Raw genomic sequence first — 13,374 nt, forward strand, 5'->3', positions numbered from 1 at the left:
CGGACGCGCGGCCAGATGAACTTCCAAGATGTGTACACGCTCCAGCAGACGCTCGACGTTGCCTCGCCGCCTCGTCTGAACACGGCACAATACCATGCGGAGCACGCCGAGCGGCAGCGCCGCCTCCTCGTCGTCCAGGAGGACGAGCGGGTCATGGCGGAGTGGCGCCGGCGCCACCCGGAGGACGTCGCCTACGAGCAAGTCTACTGGGCAAGGCGTTGCGAGAAGGACACGCGAAGGCGCCACGAGGCGCGGTTGGACAGGCGTCGGCGGAAGGCGGTGGGGAACGCGCAGACCGATCTCGTTGCAGCAGGTGGGAGGTCGTTCTTCACGGAGAACGATGATCGTTGGTTGGACATATGGCTATCAACCTCGGACGACACAGCCGAGGATGATAATGGTGATGATGATAGCGACTTAGAGTAGTTTTTTATGCTATCTATTTAGTTTTTTATCGTTTGTCATTTTTATTTTATGCAATCTATGTTTCCGATGTAAAAATACCTTTGTATCGTTAAAATTCTATGCAATCTATCTAGTTTCTATGCTTCCAATGCATACATCCTAGATTGTAGAATGAGCGCGCGCTGCAATTTTAGCGCGGCTGCTGGAGCGGCGCGCGCGCGCTGCATTTTAGCGCGGCTACTGGAGCTGGCGCTGCGCGCCGCGCCAAACCAGGCGATGGGCGCGCGCTAAAGCCATTTTTACGCGCGGCGCGTTCGGCGACTGTTGGAGATGCTCTTAGCGGGTCCACTCAAAACGCGGCCAAAAAAAATAACTAAATCCAAATGAAGGGCTCAACACGCGACGCGTGGTGGCGGCTGGACACACCACTAGGGTGCTCCCATGCAAAAAAAAGTGACCCTTGCGGGAGCCCTTCAAAAAGTAACCATTGGTTAGTTTGTCTCATCATCTTTTCGTATGTTTCTGAAGGCCTCTTTCAATTCTTTTGATGGAGCCCACAGAAAAAAAAGAAAAGAAAAATGCCAGCATGCAACTAACATTTTTTTATTGTATCAGGATCCATTTTATTCATCATTAATCATCGTTGTACTGCCATGATTAATGATGTAGTTTATTGGAAGTTTTCTTGGAAAAAAAAACTGTATGTATCACACAATAAAGATCCACATGCATGGTAGCAGAGGTGGTCAGTTCTTGTAGCTCCCGGCGAAGTAGGCGAGGCAACCTACGAGGGGCGCGTTGGTGTAGGTGGTGGGCTCCGACCGCGCGTAGTCGGCGCGGTCGTCCGGGAACGCGTCGTTCTCATCCGGCCCGCCAACGACGGCGCCGGTAAGCACGTTGGGATTAGGCCCGGCGGCGTGGAGGTAGCTCTGGAAGCCCTCCTGGCAGCCGATGCGCGCCGGGTGCGCGGCCACGGACGGCATCGAGGACGCCCTGTGGTGGATCCTCTGCGGGTAGCGCGCGCCGTAGCCCACCATGTACGACATCCCCAGCGGGTTGTCGCCCAGCACGTAGTCCACCTGCCGCTTGGCCAGGGCCATCAGGGCCCTGTGGGTGACGCCGTGGCTCTGGCAGGAGAATGCGCGGCGGTGGGAGGCGGCCATGTACTTGGCGTAGGTGGTGAGCAGGAAGCTGGCCGAGGCGGCGTACTGCATGTTGACGTTGCCTCGCCGGTGCATCAGCCCGCCGGGCGTGTACGCCGTCGTTGACGAGGGGGAGCTGGAGTTGGGCAGGATGTGGCAGATGAACTCCTCCGCTTGACGCGTGAACGGCTCCAGCCTCTTGTCCCCGTCCAGCAGAGCCCTCTGCATATTCAGTCAGACCCAAACGCGTGCAATGTGTCAGCTGAGTGGACCTGTGTGGCACCATTGGGGGGTTGAACTGAATGGCGTGTTTTCGTTCGTTACCCGTGACAGAAGCATGCGCGCCCCGGCGAGCTTGTTGTCCCAGCTGAACACGTCGATGTCGTCGTTGGCGCCGAGGGAGATGAGGTCGTTGAGGTAGGAGCTGTTCTTCGTCGCCCACAGCAGCCATGCAGATCCCCACAGGAGCTCGTCCTGCACACCATGCACACGCAAAATCATTACAATTTTTTTCCAATTCGTTGCACTTGCACGGTGTGATATTTGAATTGCACCTTGTAGCCGGAGTAGGATGGGTAGTAGTTGCTCACGCCGCCGCCGACGTGGTCGCTGTACTTCCCCTGGTGCCGCCAGGCGAGCGCCATCACGTCCCTCGCCGCCGCGACCAGCCTCCTGGAGTAGGCCGGGTCGGCGGCCCTGAAGACCACGCTGGCCGCCGCGAGCGCGGCCGCGGTCTCGCCTGCGACGTCCGATCCCGGGGCGGACGCCGACACCGCGTGCACGTCCCGCGGCGTGTCCATGTCTTCCGGCCGCTCCCAGCACCGGTGGTCGGCGTCGGCATCGCCCACTCCGACGTAGAGTTTGCCCGGGGTCGTCATGGCCGACTTCAAAAGGTAGTCCGTCGCCCACCGCGGCGCGCGCGTCGTGGACGCGCCCCTCCATCCGCCCGCCATACTCGATGATGCTCCAAGACAGCATGGTCGCGGTGAACGCCATGGGAAAATTGAACTTCACGTTGTTGCCGCCGTCGTAGTACCCGCCGGTGAGGTCAACCTGCCGCCAACAAAAGTCAAACTCTAGGTCATCACGCTGAATCAAGCATGAGCCACAAGGATAAGTGATAGTACAGTGGAGACATCGCTTGCTTACGTTTGCGGCCGAGCCGTCGGACATGGCGGAGTTGGATCTCCACTTGACGGCCTGGTCCGGCGGCAGGCGGCCGGACCTCTGGCCCTGGAAGAAGAGCAACGACTTCGCGAGCGCGTCGGCGTAGTGAGGGTGTCCGGCGGCGAGGACATGGCTGGAGAAACAGATGAGGGAGAAGGCAAGGAACACAGCCGCGCGTGATGATGGTGCCAAAGCAGCCGAATTGCTCATGTTTTCTCGCTGATGCTACGTACCGTCCGGGCTAATGCCACATTGCAATGCATGGCCATGATTTATAGAGCCCATAGAACTCATCTAGATGAGACATAGTTTGGTATCGTTCAACTGAGAACAACTAATATCATGTTTTTTTAGCCCGTTTTTGATGGCAGGCCACAACTAGAGTTTGTTTCTTGTTGGGTTTATTTGTCCAATAATCTTAAACAAACGGACAATCAGTGGCGCCTCCCTTATCTCCAACTAAAAGATGCCAGCTAATTGTATGAGTGTGTATCTAGCATTACTCTTTTTATCACTTGTACTACAAGAAAAGGAGAAGGGAAGAGTTATAGTGGGTTGGTTTTTCTGCTGTAACAGCCGAAGACAAATAAAAAAGAGCACACATTGTATCATTTATAACACTAAGCTTCCTAGTTTTAAAAAGCCCACATTCAATTGAGATCTCCAATTAGATGTGTGTCACCGGATTTTGACTAGTTACCAATTTCTCAAAGCTCTCTCATTCAATTTCTTTATACTATGCACTATAGTTTCTAATTTTTAAGGCCTCACAATTAGTTGAGGTATTTAATTTAGAATTGAGTCGATCGATTTTGACTGGGTCAACACTTTCTCAAGCTCTCCCATTCAATTCTTTTAATTCACCATGTTCCCTAATTTTGAAGCATTTCATTCAATTGAGCTATTCAATTTTGAATTTGGTTTATGATTTTGACTAGGCTAACGATTTTTTGAAATCAATCAGTGAAAACCGGCGTATAAAAATATATCAATCCCGCGCACCCTCCCACACGTGAAAAAAGAAGCGCCACCATATGATATTGTAGCATCAATATAGTAGTACGTGCGACCATCGACATAGAAATTTTCCCACATAAATATATCATGGTCAGTGGATAACACAGAATCACACCACGAAAGGCCCACCAAATAACCGCGTTATAAACAAAAAATAAAACACACTCTATCATCTCCCCCACCCGCCAAACTGAATATTCCATCGGTCAAAATATAAGGGGCATTAGTTTTGTAGAAAGTAAAATTTATTTAACTTTGACCAAGTTTAGAGCAAAAATATCGACATCTACAATATTAAACAAAAAAGTATAAAAATTCATCTCATGATGAATTTAGAAATACTGATTTGATATTATAGATTTTGATATATCTGTACAGATTTGGTCAAACTTACAAGGTTTGAATTAAAAAAATCATCTTATATTTTGAAACAAAGCAATTTTTTTTTAAATCCAACAACACCAACGACGCATCAAAGCGCGTCAAACCCTTCTAGTACTAGATGATACCCCGTGTGTTGCTGCAATAATTGCTTGTAACATAGTTAAGCGAGGAGACTTTTTAGGTACATCATACTATCGTAAATAGTGAGTAATATATAATTGATCGAATGGTCGAAATGGATTTTGTTAGCTGAGTACTGGTGTAATACGACATGGCACTCCGCACTCGGCAAATCACCTTTTGAAGTTTTATATGGCTACAAACCAAAACACTTCAGTATTCAAGATGGCATAGTAGAAAATGCTCCTGATCTGGAACAGTGGCTTAAAGACAAAGACGATATGAATCACATCATTCAACCACAGCTATTGAGGGACCAACAAAGAATGAAGAGCCAAGCAGATAAAAATCGTGTGGAACGTTCTTTTCAAGTAGGAGAGGAAGTATATTTGAAATTACAACCGTATGTGCCAACAACAGTGGCTCGTCGTTCGAATCAAAAATTGAGTTACAAGTTCTTTGGTCCATACAGAATAGTGCAGAAAGTTAGAGCTGTAGCCTACAAATTGCAGTTGCCTCCTGGAAGCCACATTCATCCAGTGCTGCATGTATCCTTGTTGAAGAAGGTTGTTCCTGCTGACATTCTTCCTTCACTTGATCAGAGTTGTATACTCGTCTTTCTCCTCTCTCTGCTACTCCTGTACCTCAAACTCTCTCTCTCTCTGAGACTTTTGCTCTTGATCTAAACTCTATTTGTTGTGCTGTCAGTAGTAGTTGGATCGTAACAGAAGGCTTCCTTGGGTCGCCTCTCTCATCCTAAACACACCAACATACTCCTCCATATATATACGACATCAATCACAGTTTACAAAGGCTTCTCTGTACAACAGCGATCATAATCGAAACACCAGCCGTCGACTTTTTCTCTTTATTCTATGTATATACTATATTATGAGATCAAACTGGCAGCATCCTGGCGGCAGCGGCTGTAGGGGCGGTGGCGGCAGGGGTTGCAACAAATTCTTAGTGACAAACGAGCTGGAATTCAAGTTCAGTGTGGAGAGAACAGGTTTAGAAGGTCATACCGGTGGCAGGGGCTCTAGGGGCGGCGGCGGCGGCAAGAGCATTCCTTGCTGTCAGTGCCAAATGCGCCAGGTACAGCGCCGTGCCCACTTCGATGATGCTAACAATGGCGTCAGTTCCACGGTGTCGGCGTAGTGACTAGTGAGGGTGTCTGGCGGCAAGGACATGGCTGGAGAACAAGACGAGGGAGAAGGCAAGAAACACAGCCGTGCGTGATGATGGTGCCGAAGCAGCTGAACTGCTCATGTCTTCTCCCTACTGCTATCTGCTATCTGATACGTCTCCAATGCATCTATAATTTTGTAATGTTTCATGCTATTATATTATCTGTTTTAGATGTTTAATGGGCTTTAATATGCTTTTTTATATTATTTTTAGGACCAACCTATTAACTAGAGGCCCAGTGCCAGTTTCTGTTTTTTTGCCTATTTTAGAGTTTTGCAGAAAATGAATATCAAACGGAGTCCAAACAGAATGAAACCTTCGCGATCATCTTTCTTGGACCGAAAGCAAACCAAAAGACTTGGAGTTGAATTTAGAGACGCAACGAGGCGTCCACGAGGCAGGAGGGCGTGCCCCCACCCTCGTGGGCCCCTCGTAGCTCCACCGACCTACTTCTTTTGCCTATATATACTCTTATACCCTAAAAACATCAGGGGGAACCACGAAACCACTTTTCCACCGCCGCAACCTTATGTACCCGTGAGATACCATCTTGGAGCCTTTTTCGGCGATCTGCCGGAGGGGAAATCGATCACGGAGGGCTTCTACATCAATACCATTGCCTCTCCGATGAAGCGTGAGTAGTTTACCATAGACCTTCGGGTCCATAGTTATTAGCTAAATGGCTTCTTCTCTCTCTTTGATTCTCCATACAAAGTTCTCCTCGGTGTTCTTGAAGATCTATTCGATGTAATATTCTTTTGCGGTGTGTTTGCCGAGATTCGATGAATTGTGGATTTATGAACAAGATTATCTATGAATATTATTTGGTTCTTCTCTGAATTCTTATATGCATGATTTGATATCTTTGCAAGTCTCTTCGAATTATCGGTTTAGTTTGGCCTACTAGATTGATCTTTCTTGCCATGGGAGAAGTGCTTAGTTTTGGGTTCAATCTTGCAGTGTCCTTTCCCGGTGACAGTAGGGGCAGCAAGGCACGTATTGCATTGTTGCCATCGAGGATAAAAATATGAGGCTTATATGATATTGCTTGAGTTTATCCCTCTACATCATGTCATCTTGCTTAACGCGTTACTCCATTCTTATGAACTTAATACTCTAGATTCATGTTGGATAGTGGTCGATGTGTGGAGTAATAGTAGTAGATGCAGAATCGTCTCGGTCTACTTGACACGGACGTGATGCCTATGTCCATGATCATTGCCTTAGATGTCTTCATAATTATGCGCTTTTCTATCAATTGCTCGAGTAATTTGTTTACCCACCGTAATACATGCTATCTCGAGAGAAGCCACTAGTGAAACTTATGGCCCCCGGGTCTCTTTTCTATTATATTGCATCTCTTTTCCATATTGTTAAATCTCGTTTACTATTTTGCAATCTTTACTTTCCAATCTATACAACAAAAATACCAAAAATATTTACTTTATTATCTCTATCAGATCTCACTTTTGCGAGTGACCGTCAAGGGATTGACAACCCCTTTATCGCGTTGTTTGCAAGTTATTGATTGTTTGTGTAGGTATTCGGTGACTTGTGCGTTGTCTCCTACTTAATTGATGCCTTGATTCTCAAAACTGAGGGAAATACGTATGCTACTTTGCTGCATCACCCTTTCCTCTTTAAGGGAAAACCAACGGAAGCTCAAGAGGTAGCAAGAAGGATTGCTGGCCCCGTTGCCGGGGAGATCTACGCCTAGTCAAGCCATACCAAGTCCCCATCATAAATTCTTCTCCCTTGCATTACATTATTTGCCATTCGCATCTTGTTTTCCTCTCCCCCACTTCTAAAACGATTTTCGAAAATCTTTGCCTTTTCTTCGCCCCTCTACCATTCCTCTCTTTTCGCTTGCTTCTTGTGTGCTTGTGTGTTGGATTGCTTGCTTGTCGCAATAGCTCAAGATAATACTAAATTGTGTGACTTTTCCAATACGAACAACAATGATTTTATTAGCACTCCGGTTTCTCCTACTACCGATGTTGAATCTTGTGAAATTAATACCACTTTGTTGAATCTTGTTATGAAAGATCAATTTTCTGGCCTTCCTAGTGAAGATGCCGCAACCCATCTAAACAACTTCGTTGATTTGTGTGATATGCAAAATAAGAAAGATGTGGATAATGATATTGTTAAATTGAAGCTACTTCCATTTTCGCTTAGAGATCGTGCTAAAACTTGGTTTTCATCTTTGCCTAAAAATAGTATTGATCATGGAATAAGTCCAAAGATGCTTTTATGTCTAAGTATTTTTCCTCCTGCTAAGATCATCTTCCTTAGGAACGATATTATGAATTTTAAGCAACTTGATCATGAACATGTTGCACAAGCTTGGGAAAGGATGAAATTAATGATACGTAATTGCCCTACACATGGTTTGAATTTGTGGATGATTATACAAAAAAATTATGCCGGACTGAATTTTGTTTGTAGAAATCTTTTAGATTCAGCCACGGGAGGCAATTTTATGGAAATCACTTTAGGAGAAGCCACTTAGCTCCTAGATAATATTATGATTAATTATTCTCAATGGCACACCAAAAGATCTACTAGTAAAACAGTTCATGCGATTGAAGAGATTAATGTTTTGAGTGGAAAGATGGATGAACTTATGAAATTGTTTGCTAATAAAAGTGTTTGTTATGATCCTAATGATATGCCTTTGTCCACTTTGATTGAGAATAATAATGAATATATGTATATGAATCTTGTTGGTAAGAACAATTTTGGTAACAACGCGTATAGAGGCAATTTTAATCCTAGGCCGTTTCCTAGTAATTCCTCTAATAATATGGCAATTCCTACAACAACGCTTATAGAAATTATAATAAGATGTTCTTTGATTTTGAGAATAGTGTTGAAGAATTTATGAGTTTGCAAAAGAATTTTAATGTTTTGATTGAAGAAAAATTGCTTAAGATTGATGAGTTGGCTAGGAACGTGGATAGAATTTCTCTTGATGTTGATTCTTTGAAACTTAGATATATTCCACTAAGCATGATATCAATGAGTCTCTCAAAGTCATGAGAATTTCCATTGATGAGTGCAAAGAAAGAACCGCTAGGATGCGTGCTAAAAAAGATTGATTTGTGAAAGCGTGTTCTTCTAGTTTTTATAATAATAATGATGAAGATCTAAAAGTGATTGATGTGACTCCTATTAAATCTTTGTTTTACAATATTAATCTTTATAAATATGGGACTAGAGATGAGTCAACTTTAGTTAAAAGGCGTCACAATGATTCGGAGTTTTTAGATCTAGATGCAAATATTGATAAAAGTGGGATTGAAGAGGTCAAAACTTTAAATAGCAATGAACCCACTATTTTGGATTTGTCGAAAAAAGGCTTTCGCCCCGCTTTATATATAAAGTACCAAACCACAAGCATCCAGTATACCCACATGCCACGCCACCGCAACACACGCACACACCCAAGACAGGATACATAGGCGCTGAGCGCAGCAGCACCACTCCTAGCACTATCGCCCCGAAGATATGAAGCTACATATGACGAACCATGTGCTCCAAGGCGGCGCTTTCAGGAAGGATATGACGCCGGAGACCCACCACCGCCCGATCCAAGGATTAGAGTTTCCCACGGAGCCACATGACGGGAAATGAGAGCCACGACGACGCCTTCAAGAAGGGAACGACTTTGCCGCCGCCGGTCCGTCTGAATATAGAGCAGGTTTTCACCTCGGCCAACAATCACCGCCACCGAACGCCACACCCCGGCAACCACGCCGCCCACACGACCATGATGACCAGGTAGCACCAAGGCACGGGCTTTGTCCAAGAGCACCGCGCAACCACCACCACCAGGGTCGCCTCCCCAGCATCCAAGACCTCGACACCACCTCACCCGTGACCCGCCGCCCCCAACGAAAGAGACGAGCAGAAAGGTCCACCTTTCGCGCCCCTGGGCGACCCCCAGCGTCGAGACCCAATAGGTCAGCCAGAACTGGCATCCACCGACCCATCCTGCTGCCCAAGCGTGAGATGAGCTCCGTCCTGCAGCAACAAGAGGGGGACGATGTCAGTCCTGCTGCATCGTGCACGAGACGAGCTCGGTCCTGCTGCATCGTGCGCGAGACGAGCTCTGTCCTGCTGCATCGGGCGCGAGACGAGTGGTGGACCGCAGCTGGGAGAGGACCAGCCATTTGATGGGAGTAGCGTCCGGGCGACGAGGAGATGCGGTGAAGGTCGAGACGGCCCGAACAGACAAACAGACGCCGGAGAAGCCGGCCGTTGCCACAGACAGATCCATTGAGATGGCCGGAGCAGCAGCCACACCGGGCCACTGCCCAACCCGCGCCGTCCGGCGAGCTCCAAGCGTCGGAGCCGCCGGACACGCACCTGCGCCACCAAACATCCACCCCGGACGGCAACACAGCCGCCCGGAGCGACCCCGGTCCGTACCGCCACCACCGCCACCACGCCGCTGCTACCTCCGCCCAGCTGCAAGGAAGAAGCCATCGACCGCAGCCCAAGCCATCCACAGCCCGCGCCGCCCGCCATGGAGGCCGCCAGATCTAGGTCACCCCGCGACACGAGCTGCAGCAAGACCACCAGATCGGGCACCACCCCCGCAGCCCGCCACCACCAGGAGACACGCACGCACCCAACGGAAGGGAGGCCGCCTCGCGCCACCATGGTAGCCGCCGCGTCAGATCTGAGGAGGGCGAACCCTAGCAGACTCGACCAAAGGGGCAGGCAGAGCACGCACAACCCCGCCGCCGTGCAGCCGCCACGCCGCCAGCACGCACCTACGCCACCACTATAGCCACGCGCCGCCGCGCTGCCATGCCCCGCACCAACATGACGCCTCCATCCAGTGGTCGTGTCCCGCGCCACCACCAGCCAAGGGATGGGGAATGACTCCCGCCGCCGCCGCCGCCGGCCGAGCTTCGCCCGGTCGCGCCCTCTGGCGGTGGTGAGGGGGGAGGGAGGAAGGGAGGGGGGCGGAGGAAGGGGGCTGCGCAGAGTCGCCCGTCGTCTCGCGGGAGCCGAGCGAGCGACGAAGGGCTCTCTCCCCGAAGCACTATTTTGGATTTCAAGGGATTTAATTATGATAATTGTTCTTTAATAGATTGTATTTCCTTGTTGCAATCCATGTTAAATTCTCCTCATGCTTATAATCAAAATAAAGCTTTTACTAAACATATCTTTGATGCTTTGATGCAATCTTATGAAGAAAAGCATGAACTAGAAGTTTCTATTCCTAAAAAACTTTATAATGAGTGGGAACCTACTATTAAAATTAAGATTAAAGATTATGAATGTTATGCTTTGTGTGACTTGGGTGCTAGTGTTTCCATGATTCTAAAAATTTTGTGTGATGTGCTAGGTTTCCGTGAATTTGATGATTGTTCTTCAAATTTGCATCTTGCAGATTCCACCATTAAGAAACCTATGGGAAGGATTAATGATGTTCTTATTGTTGCAAATAGGAATTATGTGCCCATAGATTTCATTATTCTTGATGTAGATTGCAATCCTACATGTCCTATTATTCTTGGTAGAGCTTTCCTTAGAACGATTGTTGCAATTATTGATATGAAAAAAAGGAAATATTAGATTCCAATTTCCGTTAAGGAAGGGCATGGAACACTTTCCTGGGAAGAAAATTAAATTGCCTTATGAATCTATTATGGGAGCCACTTACACTACAAAAAAAAGACACATCCGTGACATTTTGGGCCGAACGAAAAACAATTCTATCATACTTATGACACTTCTATGACGATAATTGTGACAAAACCGAGTATCATCATTGATGTGGTGGGCTTTTACTTCTATGACAAAAATCATGATAGAAAATGGGTTTTTCATTTTGGGTGGGCCGGAGACGCAGCTGCATGACATTCTTTGGGCCGTCCATGATGGAAAAAACCATGGTAGAAGCGAGGGCGAGGAAAATATTGGGGTGTTCCCGGTTACGGTGGGTGGTCGGGGCTGAGCGATGCACAGAGGTTTGCGCATTTCTCTCGTACACGCACGCACATGGGTGTGAGGCATTGGGCTCTAACTGAACCCGAGCGAGGCGTTCGCCTACTGAACCTGAGCGATTGCACTGCAGGCTACGCGTTACTGAACCCGAGCAATCGATCGATGGCTGTTAACTGAACCTGATCGAGCGATTCCTTCGCTACTGCTGCTAAGTGAAGCCGATTGATGCTGCCTCTGGATGAACAGTGAGCGTTGTTGGGGGGGTGGATGAACAGTTCCCGGTGGGAGGTTGGATGAACAGGACCCCATGGTAGTAGAGGTCGTTGCCGCTGGATGAACAGGACCCCGATCGAGCCGGTTGGGGGTGGATGAACAGGACCCCGTGGAGGCTGGAGGAACAGGACCCCGTGGAGGGCTAGTTGAACAGTAGCGGGTGGAGGGCTGGATAAACAGTAGCCCATGGAGGGGTGGTTGAACAGGACTCCGTGGAGAGGCTGGATGAACAGGAGCCCGTGGATGAACAGTCGCAGGTGGAGGCTGGAGGAGGTCGACGGTGGATGACCAGTAGCCCGTGGAGGCTAGAGGAGGTCGACGGTGGAGACGAACAGTATTTCGTGGAGTCCCGTTTTGCGGTACACCACACCCCTCCCGATGAACAGGACCCCCGTTTCGACCGTAGTGCTCCAACACAAGTCTGTTTCTTCCGTAGTGCGGTACGCCACACCCCTCCCGATCAACAGGACCCTGTTTCGACCGTAGGAGGTCCAATAGAAGTTCGTTTCCTCCGGTTTGCGGTACGCCAGACCCCTCCCGATGAACATGATCCCATTTTGACCGTGGCCGGTCGAACATAAGGCCATTTCCTCCATTCTGCGATACGCTAGGCCTCGTTTCCATCGGCTGTTCCGTCCAAGCCGGTTGGCTTCCATGCGTTCCGTTGCCTCCCGATGAACACGACGCATTCCATTGCCTCCCCATGAACACGACGACGATGCAGTTTCTCCTTTGTGACCCAACCATGTATACGAGCCCTGGCCGTACGTATGCGCGAGTAGGCGTTCGAGACCCCACCCGTATGTACATTTGTGGCCGTATTTACTTTCTTGCACCCTGGCCGCTGTACGTACGTGTACATGCTACGTGCGCGCCTCTACTATGACACGTGCATGCCTCTACTACGACACGTGCGCGCCTCTACTACGACACGTGCGCGCCTCTACATTGACCAGTATGCACATACACGTTCGCGACCAGAATGACAAGGCTACGTACACTTCGACCAGGTGGGTCCTGACTGTCAGGCACTTCCTTGTTGACGAAGATGTAGCTGGTGGGTCCCAACAGTCAGGGGGGCGAATAGTTTTTTCCCCTTAATATGGACGCACTTCCTTGCGTGTGAAGGTGTAGCTGGTGGGTCCCAACAGTCAGGGGGGAAACATTTTTTTTCACGAAATATGGTGGCCCGTCCGGTGGGTCCTTGCTATCAGGTGGAGGAATAATTATTTTGCGCGTAATAAGGAGGCACTTCCTTGCGGCTGCCGTGGACCCAGCTGTCAGCCTCTCCACGTACAGTACTCTTCCGATGGAAGTCGTTCCTTGACCATGTTGACCATGCCGCGCCGAGAGCACCTGGGCGGTGGACGACGGCGAGGCCTAGGAAGGGGACGATGCAGAGCTGGGGAAGACGCGGCAGTGGATGCCCACGCGGAGAGGAGTATGAGGGTTCACTGGTTCGGCTGTGGTGTGAGGCTGCCGTCGCCGCAGAATAAGAGGGGGTGTGGGTGAGTAGAGGGATGGCCTGACTAGCAGTGGGAGTAGTAGGGGGTAGTAAGGCCTCCGCGACATCACAACCGGCCACGGGAGGAGGAGCACGTGGCACGACCAGCGCTGGTTTGGGCGGCTGGAGCAAGAAGACCAGAGGTTGAAGAAGCACTACGGCCGTTGGATGGACATTGTACGGTCACTGGAGCTAGAATTGTTCATATTG

The 13,374-nt window shown here is 49.0% G+C and overlaps 1 pseudogene; it reads right to left on the reverse strand.

Moving 5' to 3' along the window:
- Nucleotides 1-978: 978 nt before the first annotated feature.
- Nucleotides 979-2,943, reverse strand: LOC119324674 (annotated as a pseudogene).
- Nucleotides 2,944-13,374: the final 10,431 nt, after the last annotated feature.

Source organism: Triticum dicoccoides, chromosome 6B (assembly GCF_002162155.2).
Source record: "Triticum dicoccoides isolate Atlit2015 ecotype Zavitan chromosome 6B, WEW_v2.0, whole genome shotgun sequence".
Taxonomy (NCBI): domain Eukaryota; kingdom Viridiplantae; phylum Streptophyta; class Magnoliopsida; order Poales; family Poaceae; genus Triticum; species Triticum dicoccoides.